This window comes from Protopterus annectens, chromosome 7.part1, assembly GCF_019279795.1.
Source record: "Protopterus annectens isolate FY-2018-M chromosome 7.part1, PAN1.0, whole genome shotgun sequence".
NCBI lineage: Eukaryota > Metazoa > Chordata > Ceratodontiformes > Protopteridae > Protopterus > Protopterus annectens.
In genome coordinates this window covers 212,929,974-212,942,384 of record NC_056740.1, presented here as the reverse complement: position 1 = coordinate 212,942,384, position 12,411 = coordinate 212,929,974, and the positions used below count along the sequence as shown (strand labels likewise).

The window sequence follows — 12,411 nt, the reverse complement described above, 5'->3', positions numbered from 1 at the left end:
GTTAAAGTCACCCAAAACCATGATGTTTGGATGTATCTTGATAGACTCAAGTAGATCCAATTAGACAGAGTGGGTGTCCTGATTCATGGAGGGGGTTCCTGGGCAGTGACTTGAATAGGTAGCCTACAAAAAGTTAATTGCACCTGAAGCGTCTCCAGGGAATCATATTGTTTAACCAGTCTGGAGATGTATTTAATAAATATTGATACACTGCCTCTTGTAGTTTTCATGACTTCAGTTTGAGGTCTGAACGTGTGGAAGGAGGTGTAACCCGGTATGGCTAGAGTGCTGTCCACAGCCTTGAACCAGGTCTCCATGACTGCACAAATGTCTGTGTCTTCCAAGGTGAGGATAGCTTGCAATTTTGCGTTGAGACTCTTGGCATTTAGCAACATAACTTTGAGGTTGTTTTTAGATGGAATTTTTACATTTGGAATTTTGGCCTCGAGACCCTGCCTAAAAAAGGCACTATGGGGCTGGCAAGAGCCTTAGCCACTAACTGAAATCCCAGGGGTAACAGGTGAAGATTATCTCTAGCAAAGCATTCAGGTCTGTCGATCATGTCATCCCAGGCTGACAGCGGATCCCCTTAGAAGACACCAGGCACTATGCCAATTATTGAAGTCAGTCATTTACTGTTTGTATTGAGGCATCATTCTAGGTGAAGTTAAAATGCTGCTTAAGGCTAGGGACATACCAGCCTGACACACACAGTCTGAGTGCTCATTCATGTCTTATAATGGTTGTTGTTTTTACTTTACAAGAGGCATCCTTATGTGCAGATGTCTCTGTTTTCTATGATAGCTTCCCCAATCTCTTCCATTGATTCCCTTTCCATGTGGGAGGACAATGGTGGACATGAAGTACAGGCTAACACAGACGTCCTCTGGCTAACGAAGTTCGCAGATGACTGCAAACTAGGAGCCATAGTCCAGTCCCCAAATGATGTGGACATCCTACAAAAGGGCCTCACTGAGACAGATACCTGGTATCAGAGCCATTGCCTCAAGCTCAATGCCAAAAAGTGCAGTGTCATCCCCTTTGGTAAAAACTCTGTACCCATGAACTAACACATAGGCAGCAATCTACTTAACACCGAATGAGTGATAAGACCTTGGGACCTATGTGGACAGTAGTCTCTCCTTTGATAGTCACATTGCCACAGTAGTCAGGAAGTCCTTCTACGTGGCACACCTCATCATAAAAGGGTTCTCATCCAGGAAAAGAGAGGTCATTGTTCCCCTCTACTCGACATACATTAGACCCATTATAGAGTACAACGCCCCTTTTTGAATGTACCTCACAAGACATCTGCAGCAGCTGGAAAGGCCACAGAATACCTCACAAAGAGGATTACTGGCCTCAAACAAATGCCCTACACTGACGGCCTCAAGTTACTCCAGCTTTACTCCGTAGCATATCGCCTACTCCGAGGTGATCTCTGCTCAACATATAAAGGTGTATCAAACCCAGAGCTGTTGGACATGCTACGCCTAAAGAAATCCCAATCCCTCCGAGCTACACGCTCTAGGGACCTAAACCTTGTCACCACAATAAACAGGACATGCTGGAGGGATAGATTCCTGTCCCAGAGGCTTCCTATACTCTGGAACAAGCTACCCATCTATGTCAAGCAAAGTTCTTCATTAGCACTCTTCAAGAAAAATCATGATGAGTGGATGGGAAATAGGAAGTACACCCCGGGGATCACTTCTGTGTCTCTGCTCGACAGTGGCACAGGAAAATAACTTTCTTGGGTGGCGTAAGCCATGGAACCTTGCTGGCTAGGCTTACGTAGGCCCTTGGGCCGATAGCCTAGTACCTACCTATGAACCTGTTTGCTTGGAGAGAATTTAACAATTTACTGAAACATACCTATCAGTAGTTTCACTTTGACTTCAAATGGAGAGCCTAAGTAGAAGTGCCATATAGATTTCTGCCATAGTTTGTTGACCATTCAGCAATCATTTTTGACCATTTGAATACTTTCAATTATGTTACTGCTTAAAAGCTTTGGACTGAATAGCTTGGTGGGGCCTTGCCTTACTTTATACTATTTAGAGCTAAATCTTCACATACAAAGCTATTACTGAAAGGGGTAAGTAGCATTCCTGTGTTTTATATTGTGGCTGTGGCCACAGGAGAGGATTTATGTTAAGAAAATGTTCAGAACATTTAGGATTTTCACCATCTCTTATTTTTATGGGGAGATGTAATGTTAAAGCTGTGTTCTGTTCTGAAATTTGAAAAAAAAATGTAATAACCACCAAAACATTTCCTTGCAGTTCCAGTTCTGACATAATGAAGTTTTGTAGGGTTAGCCAAATGAATGCATTTTCCACATCAGAAAATTGTTAAAATAACCTATAATCAATTTTTCGACATGCGTTTAAATTCGAGGTATAATAAAACGCCGCGTCAGGTGCCACAACAGGAACTTTAATGTATGTTTAAGCGCTTTCATTCAAAATGAACTTCAGAAACGCACACTAAACAGTTAACCACTACATAAATAACGTTTAAAAAACATGCCAAACACAATTATATTCTTAAAGCTATCCTAATCTACTACACATATTTAACCAACCATAAAAAAATACATAAAAATACCTAAAATGTAAATATAAAAAATACTAATATTGTTTATATAAAAAGCATTAAAGAGATGCTGCTTTAATCATTAACATTGGTTTAATAGAAATCATCTCATTTAATCCCGGAAAGACACTTCCATTGAGTAAAACCTGCCACACACACTCCCTACATTCCGCTTGAAGCTCCCACTCCACTACTCCTTTCAGGCACAGGGATTTTTTTCCAAAATACCAAAAGAAAATTTCTTAAAATCCCTGCACATGAGTGTTTATACAATACATTCTTTAAATTACACTTTTAATAGTATAATTATGCAGGTAAATTCTAGTTCTAATAGGACCATTTGTCTTACCAACATTAAATGCCAGACAGGAGGCATACAGCATTGTATATATCCCCCACTTTGTGTTACAAACATATCTCACATTAACGGAAATCAAATTTGGATAACGTAGCACTGACAAATGAGACCAGGACAAACCTACACTGTCTACATGCCCCAGAGAGCTTCATGCCCAGATTATTAGAGGAACATGGGCCTAAATCCCATTTCCTTTCCCAAATGGCCTTTTAAGTTTACACTATTTTTAAACACAACTCTAGGATGGTCACCTATAGAGTTTAACATACTCATAAGTCTCTAATTGGCTGGGCTAACCTGGTATCCCATGTTGCACCGCTCCACAACCCCAGATCTTGTTTGCCGCTCGTGGAGCTAGGACGTGGTCTCGCTTGTCTGTGGCTAAGTAGATTTAAAACTTCTTTTTCTAGTGAAAAGTTGATGTTAAGTTGTCTATCTCGCCTTCATTCTTGCTGGTTGGGCTTGGAGCCGACTCGGCCATCTTCAAAAGCTCGAAACCCTCCCTATATCCCATGATGCCTGGCGCTAGATACCCAGATCTTGTTTTCCACTTCTGCTGTGAGGTTGCATTTACTGGCTCAGGTCATATTTTTCTATTTTATTGTTAAGCTGTTATAAAAGTTTTTGATTATAGTTGGTGTTTTTTCAAGTTATTATAGTAGTTATAGTCATCTAGTTCTAGTTTCGTCTCCCATCCCATCCCTTTCAAACTCGTTTTTTATTAGAGAGTTTTTCCCCTCCCCCTCCTCCTTTTTCTTCAAGGTCGCTGTTTTTAGTTAGAGGCTAATCCTTGTTATTTGACTTTTAGGTAATAGTTTTGTAGAATATATAGCTATAGTGTGTGTGTGTGTGTGTGTGTGTGTGTGTGTGTGTGTGTGTGTGTGTGTGTGTGTGTGTGTGTGTGTGTGTGTTTAGAAATAGTTGTACATACTAGCTTTATTTACTGTTTTCTTTTAAATATATAACTATAGCGTGTGTGTGTTGTTAGGGTGTGGTAGCTTGTGTAGAGTGTGGGTGTTTTTTGATTACCTACTACCCTACTCTTGTTTTTCTCTCTCCTTTTACAGGAATGTCTAAAGATACGAAAGTGTCTGCATTCAAGAAGTGTGACTCATGCTGTCATAAGATGTCTCTGACAGATGGTCACACTTCTTGTGTCTACTGTTTGGGCACCCTACACCTGCAGGACTCTTGTTCTGTGTGCCACGCCTTCAGTCCAAGAGTCCTGCAGGATCGTAGGAATAAGCTAATCCTCAGGGGTTTGCTAAAACCGGAAGGGTCACCGGCTAAGGCTCAGCCAGTTAAACCCTCCAAGCCAACGAAGCCGTCTGCTCCCAGTTCAGAGATGCCGTCGGGTGTGGCGTCTGCTTCGACTTCGGTTCCGGCTGGAACCGAAGTTCCTGTCTCCCAGTCGGCTCCGACTCTGGTGTCGGAACCAACAGGGAGCCGAAAACGCTCTAGGTCTCCATCCCTAGAGTCGAGACACTTGTCTCCAGGGTCTCCTTTGCTGCAGTCGGAGCGAAGTCACCGATCCCACTCTTTTCGGTCTTCCAGACTATCTGACCACAATGTGGAGAGAGTGGTGAGCAGGCTTCTAAAATCGCAGGCCCTGGCTAAAATGTTAATCAGCCCCCCTCATCAGGGTTCGGCTCCGCCCGTCTCTGTATTAGTTCCTCCTTCGACTCACCCTTTGAGTTTGGAGCTGGAGCTTGTTGGGGTTTGGATCATGGAACCATTGGCACAGATACCTACCCTTTCTGTTCCGTCGTCGGCTCTGATCACTTCCATGATGCCGTCCTTGGAGGGATCTGGGTGCCAGGACTCCCTCGTTGGCTCCGAGGGGGCGAGTGGCATTGGACCCTTGTCCGACCCCGTTCTCCCTCTCAGAGCTTCGGTGCAGGGGAGTTCGGCTCCTACATCGGCTTCAGAGCCGTCTCTCTCAGTGCCTGGTGGGATTCCGGTCTCTTCGGAGACAGAGCCCTCTTCGCTATCGGGAAGAGGTGCCTTCGAAGTCATGAGGAGTGTGCTGGCCTCGGAGTCAGCCCCATGATCAACCTCTTTGGCTCCTCCCCCCATGGTGCCTGCGTCTGCCTCTGTACCTCCTCCAGACCCCAAGCTTGGGGAACAAGCACTCCAGGGCACCCCATTGGGTGTATCCTCTTCTTCTGAGGCCTCCCCTGATCATTCAGAGGAGCCTCCTCGGAAGAGAAAATGCAAGAGGAAGCATATTGACTCCCCTGAGTCTGTCACTTCAGATACCGACTTAGAGGATTCGGAAGGGTCCCCAAGATCCCCCTCTGAAGATGTCTCCTTCTCAGACATCCTTGAGATGCTTAGGCAGAGGGGGGACTGGACTACCCTTAACCCTTCCGAGGATGAGTCGGTATACCTGGATGCGTTTGGTTCCCGACCTTCCACCTCCTGGGTGTCTCCGCCTTTCGATCCACTGATGTCTGTGGTGGCTCGAAAGGCGTGGTCAGCCCCAGACACAGTGGAACCAACCCCCCCGAAGGCCCACGGAATTTATCACTGCGCCACAGGACAAGCAGTTTCTGACAAAGGGTATTCCCGTTGATGCCATGGTGGTAGCAGCGGCCACAAAAAAGGAGTTGGCTGAAACTTCTTCGTCTGTTCATCCCCCTAATAAGGAATCTAGGATGATGGACAGATATGGGAAGCGGATGTTTGCCTCAGGGACCTTCGCCATGAGATCGCTGAACTACTTGTGCCACTTTACACGCCTTCAAAGGGATCTCATTAAAGAGCTAGGAGATACCCTTCAAGATCCATCAGTTACGGGGGCCCAGGCTAAGATTGCCTCCCAGCTGGCGACTCGTAATTCGGTAGTAAACTCCTCCATGCGGCTCATTTTTTATGCAGCTGATGGTGCGAGTAGGGCCGCAGGCACAGGCGTGGCCTGAAGAAGGCATGCTTGGATGCGGTTATGTAACTTTGCGGAACCCTTCAGGGCGTCTTTCACCAATACCCCCTTTGATGGTTCCACTCTTTTTGGACCACAGGTGAAGGATACCCTTACCAGGTGTGAGCAGGAAGGCAAGACTCTCTCTGCTGTGGGAGTTCGTTTTTCCACTCCCTCTAGACCGTATCCCAAAGGTCAAAAGAGTGGGAAAATGTGGTTCCGGAAACCCCAGGGAGTCGTGCCTGACACGTGTGGTGAGTTCCCCTCCAGGGGCAGAGGAGGGAACAACAATAGGCGCCGCCCTCGGAGCAGAGGGGGGTCTGCAAAATCAGGGCAACAGAGAATCCTTCTCTGACAAGCCCTTCCAGCATCCCTGAGGTGTTGCCCAGCTGTCCACCTTCGGAGGCAGTCGGGGGAAGATTATCGCTGTACCAAAAAGCTTGGCAAAGCATAACAAAAGACAAATGGGTACTGTCTATCATATCTGAAGGCTACAGAATCCCCTTCTTTTGCACCCCCTACATTCCAAACAAATCCCTTCCAGATGTTCCACCCAATCTAAGGGATCAAGCAGTTCAAGAAATATCAAAACTGCTAAGAAAAAGAGCCATCCAGCCAGTCCCAGCAGACCAGCAAGGATCCAGAATTTACTTAAGATTCTTTTTGGTCCCGAAAAAGACAGGGGACTGGAGACCCATTCTGGATCTCAGCAGACTAAACAGGTCTGTTCAAAGAACGAAGTTCCGGATGGTCACGCTTCAGTCCATTTTACCCTTTCTGGGTCAGGACAATTGGATGTGCTCCATAGATCTTCAGGATGCATACTACCATATCAAGATGGACAGGCGCTCCAGAAGATGCCTCCGCTTCCGGCTGGGAGCCAGTCATTATCAGTTCAGAGCTCTGCCCTTTGGTCTCACCACAGCCCCCAGGGTGTTCACCAAATGTTTGGCAGTAGTTACCGCTCACCTGAGACGGCAAGGATTCCAGGTGTTTCCATATCTAGACGACTGGCTCCTCACTGCTACCACCAGGCATCACCTGCTGCGAACCAGAGAATACACCATTCGAACTTGCGCCAGACTAGGTATCTCAATAAATTTCGAAAAGTCTGCATTGCTGCCTTGTCAATCTATTACTTTTATAGGCGCAAACTTAAATACAACAGACATGTCAGCGAGACTTCCATTAGACAGAGTGTTAGACATTCGCCGACATGTGCAGGTCTTATTAGGATGCAAAAAAATTCAGGCCAGATTCGTCCTAAAAACCTTAGGTCTCATGGCAGCGGCTGTCATACTAGTCCCCCTTGCTCGCTTTCATTTGAGGATTCTTCAGTGGATGCTCTTCACCCAATGGTCCTTTCAGCAACTTCCAATGTCTCACATGATAATGATCACACAGACATGCAAAAACCAACTTGCTTGGTGGATGGTTTCCCCATCAGTACCCCAGGGCAGACCATTTTTTCTTCCTCCTCCTGTGGCTACTGTGACCACAGATGCCTCCCTGATCGGGTGGGGGCATTTTCAGGCAGAGAACAGTCCAAGGCACCTGCCAGCCTCACAAGTACCATCTGCATATCAATGTCTTGGAGATGAGGGCCGTGCTTTTGGCATTGCAAGCTCTTCAGAACTCTCTTCCCACCGGGACCATTGCAATTTAGACAGATAATATGTTGGTAGTGTGGTACATCAACAAGCAGGGCGGAACCAGGTCCTACCCCCTATGTCGAGAAGCACTCAGACTCTGGCAGTGGGCGATCTCTTCCCAACGGTTTCTGATAGCAGCGCTTATCCCTGGGAAGTCCAACGTTATAGTGGACAGGCTGAGCAGAGCAATTCTCATGCCTCACGAGTGGTCTCTCAATCAGACAGTGGTGGACAAAATCTTCCGCAAATGGGGTCAACCTTGCTGCGACCTTTTTGCCACCCCCTTCAACAGCAAGTGCAACAATTTCTTTTCTCTCCTCCCTCTTCCCCGACACTTTCCCAGAGACGCTCTAGTTCACGATTGGCCTCAGGGACTTCTTTATGCCTTCCCTCCTTTTCCCTTGATTCCCAAACTAATACAGAAAGCTACCGCATTGGGATGCAAGATGATCCTCATTGCCCCTTACTGGCCTCGACAAATTTGGTTTCCGTTCCTGCATCATCACCTTCTGGATCAGTCCTGGACTCTGGACCCAGTTCCAGATCTCTTGATCCATCAATCGGGCGGGCTGCACCAATCCCTTCAGTCTCTCCAGCTCGCTGCTTGGTTGCTCCACTTCTGACCTTAGCCAGGCTTCCGAACATCTCCCACTCGGTGCGTGAAATCATCTTATCGCATAAGTCTACCACTAGAAAGACTTATGCTAGTATTTGGAAATGTTTTTCTTCCTGGGCAGAGGCTAAAAGTATAGACCCTTTTTCAGCCCCTATACACAACATTTTGGAATTCCTTGTGGAACTCTTCCATGCTGGGTCCGCTTCCGCTACAATTAGGGTTCAGTTAGCTGCAATTTCAAATTTTCACATTGGCCTTTCGGAAAACAATATCATGTCTCAAAAGCTCTGCAAAGCCTTTCTCAAAGGAACCACTTTGCTCAGGCCCCCAGTGAGAGATCCTCCACCACCGTGGGATCTAAATTTGATTTTAGCTTCTCTAATTTTGCCCCCCTTCGAACCTGCAGCTTCTTGTTTCTTGAAGTTCTTGTCTTGGAAAACCCTTTTTCTGGTAGCTATTACTTCAGCCAGAAGAGTTTCGGAACTACAGGCTCTTTCCATCTGTCCCCCATACCTGGTGTTCCACAAAGACAGGGTTGCTCTTAGGACTAATCCGTCCTTCTTTCCTAAGGTCCCTTCAGAGAGTAACTTGAATCAGTCCATAGACCTTCCTGTGTTTTTCCCTAACCACTCCAACAGGGCCGAATACAAGTTGCATCAGTTAGATGTTCACAGGCAGCTACGTTTTTATTTGCATAGAACCAAGGACATTAGAAAATCATATCAACTTTTCCTGTCTTATGCAGTAGGCAAACAAGGTCTTCCGGTCTCCAAAGTATCTTTATCCAGGTGTTTGACTTCTATCATCACATTCATATATCAACTGAGGAATAAAGAATTGCCAGTTAAACCAGAGCTTTAGCTACTTCAGTGGCCTTTCAGGCTAGGTTGCCCATTGAATCCATTTGTGCTGCAGCTACATGGGCCAACCCGCATACTTTCATTGCACAGTACAAGTTGGATTTGGCTTCCAGGAGCAGAGCTGATTTTGGTTCCACTGTTCTGAAGAGTCTTTTCTGATGAGCCACCCAGGATTTTAGGTGCTAGGGATGCTGTCCCAACCAGCAGGAGTGAAGGCGAGATAGACAACTTAACATAAAGAAGTTATGTACCTACCATAACGTTCCATGTTAGTTGTCTTCTTCTCGCCTTCTTCCTTGCGTCCCACCCTCCATCCCCCTATCCTAGTGGACCGAGAATTGTTCTTCTTGATTCTTCACTGGCTGAGTCTTCTCTGGCTATTCCTTTCTGACTAGTAGTCCCTCCAGTAGGATTTTTGCATTCTAGGATAGGATTCCTTTATTGTTATGTCTGCAGTTAGACTTACCAAATGAGATCTGGGTATCTAGCGCCAGGCATCATGGGATATAGGGGGGGGCCTCGAGCCAGTAAGCAGCTCTCGAGCTTTTGAAGATGGCCGAGTCGGAGCCGAGGATCGGCTCCGAGCCCAACCAGCAAGAAAGAAGGCGAGAAGACGACAACTAACATGGAACGTTATGGTAGGTACATAACTTCTTTTTCTCTTTCTTCACAAAAGCTATTTTCATAACTATTTTGCTTATTATTAACGTTGTTTTGTGGTGTGAGTGTTTGTTTTGTGGTATCCCTCTGTTCCTATGGGCTAGGCCCATTTAAGTTAGAGGACCTAGCCCTCCCTCCGTTTTTGTGGTTTGTCTGAGGTAAACGTTTGTCCTTTGCTAACAGTGTGTCTTGTTGTCAGGTCAGAATCGTTTAACTTAGAGATTCTGTCTTCTGGTTGTTACTGGTAGTTTCCCACCTTATCCAATGTGGCCTACAGTCCTGTGTCTGTGCTTGTTCATAGGTTCATAGGTTTATACTAGGCTATCTGCCCTAAGGCATTTATAAGCCTAGCCCAAATTTTTGTGGCTTACGCCACCCCTTATATGAAAAAATACTGTGCCCATTAGTTTGTTGTGCCTCTGTCCAGCAGTGACACAGAGATGATTCCCGGGGTAAACCTACGATCTCCCATCCACAGGTCTAGATTTCTCTTGAACAGAGTCAGCGAGGTGCTCTGCCTCACATGGACCGGGATTTTATTCCACAGCATAGGGAGTCTCTGAGTGATAAATCTATCCCTCCAGCACGTCCTATTTATATCCGTGCTAAGGTTTAAGTCGCTTGCTCTAGTGGTTTTGGTGGATTTGGATTTTTGAGGTGGAGCATGTCCATTAATTCGGGTTGGACATGGCCTTGTATGTCAGGCACATGTCACCTCTGAGCAGACGGTATGCGACTGAATAGAGCTGGAGTTTCTTCAATCTGGCAGCATATGACAGATTTTGGAGTCCCTTTATCCTTTTGGTGAGGAACTTTTGGGGTCTCTCCAATTGCTGCAGATGTCGGGTGAGATACATCCCGAATGGGGCATTGTACTCGATCATTGGTCTGATAAGTGAAGAGTACAGGGGAACAATAACCTCACTAGATCTGGATGTGAATCCCTTCATGATCAGGTGGGCAATGTAGAAGGTCTTTCTAACCACTTTAGCAATGTGAGTGTCAAAGAAAGGCCACTGTCAACCTGGGTCCCCAGGTCCCTGATAACCTCTTCTGTGCTTAGTGGATTGCCACCTATATGGTAGCTTGGGGTTACCTTGTTTTTCCCGAAGGGTATGACTATACATTTTTGGCGTTTAACTTCAGGCCATGGCTCTGGCACCAGCTATCTGTTTCCGTGAGTCCCTTCTGAAGGATATCCGTGTCTGATGCACTTTCCACTATGGCGCCCAGTTTGCAGTCGTCTGCAAACTTTGTCAGCCAAAGTCCTCCTATGTTGGCCTGTACTTCTGAAGTAGATGCCAAACAATAGGGGCCAAGGACCGAGCCCTGTGGGACACCACTTGTGACCGGCTTGGAGTCTGACACAGCGCCAGCAACTCTAACCCTGTGGGTTCTGTCCTTAAGCCAGTTTGCAACCCATCTTGTGACATATGGGTTTACATTTAAGCTGGTAAGTTTTTCTACAATACCCGAGTGGGGTATTGTGTCGAAAGCCTTTGCAAGGTCAAGGTAGGCTGTATGGACTGCCTTTGCCTCATCAATGGCCTTGGTGACTGTTTCGAAGAAGTCGACCAAGTTCAAAAGGCATGATCTTCCCTTGACAAAGCCAAACTGGGTAGGGTCCAATGTCTGCAAGTCCCCTATATCTTTGTTTATGAGCTCCGTTATGATCCTCTCCATAGCTTTGCAGACTAGACTTGTTAAGCTTATGGGGCGGTAATTACCAGGGTCCGTAGAGGTGCCGCCTTTGTGGAGTGGGACAACAGTTGCCGTACGCCACTCCTTCGGCACGTATCCTGTGGTAAGGCTGAGATTAAACAGCTGCCTTATGTGCGGGTTTAATTCCTCATTTAGCTCGTGTAGCACACAGCCGGGGACACCATCCGGTCCCATTGATGCTGTGGTTTGGTGTTATGTCTAAGGATGAAAGAACACAAACCCTCTGGGTTTAAGAAGTGTTCTAAATATAGCTACAAGATGTCCATAACAGATGGACATGCTGTTTGTGTATACTGCTTGGGGGCTATACATTTACAAGAGTCCTGTAGTTTTTGTGTCACTTTTAGCCCCAGGGTTCTACAGGAGAGAAAAAATAAACTTATACTGAAAGGCCTTCTTAAGCCTTCCTTTGAGGAGTCCTTGGACTCTTCCTTTGGTTCACAGTGTAAAACCAAGACTTCTAAAGCCAAGAAAAGATCTCCGGCTCCATCGGTTACATCGGAGCCACCGGAGAAGACTACCAAATTGGACTCTACCTCCTCGGCTCCCTTGTCCTCTGGGCCGCAGGAGGTAGCTGTGATTCTCGAATCTGCCTCGGCTCTGATCCTGTTAGAGCCCATTCGGAGCCGATCTCCTAGTGTCAGACAAGGATCTCCAGATAGGAGATCACAATCACCTTCTCTCTCCTCCAAATCCTCCAGACTCTCTGATTTGGATGTGGATAGGGTGGTCCAGAGGCTCCTGCAGTCGCCGATTTTGGCTAAATTATTTTTGGCTCCGACCCAGTTGGCTCCGGAGCCAATCCCGATGAGTGCGCCCATGTTTCCTCCTCCGAGCACCTCCTTGTCTTCGGAGCTGGAGTGTTCGGCTCCGGGTGATGTTTTGCTGGCACCTCTTAAGGCCTTATCGGTGCCGACGTCGGCTCCTACCATGTCAGCTCCGTACTCTGGTTTCGGAACCCGGGTGTCCTCTGTCGGGCCCGAGGGGGATACTTCGGGACTTTTGTCGGTCCCGAGTCTCCTTCT

General features: G+C 46.6%; 1 protein-coding gene across 1 annotated transcript in view; it reads left to right on the top strand.

Annotated features, from left to right (window-relative positions):
• Positions 1-12,411, top strand: part of LOC122807698 (ubiquitin carboxyl-terminal hydrolase 4-like) — a 1,844,759-nt gene that overhangs the window by 1,346,180 nt on the left and 486,168 nt on the right. The gene's annotated exons all lie outside the window — the stretch shown is intronic.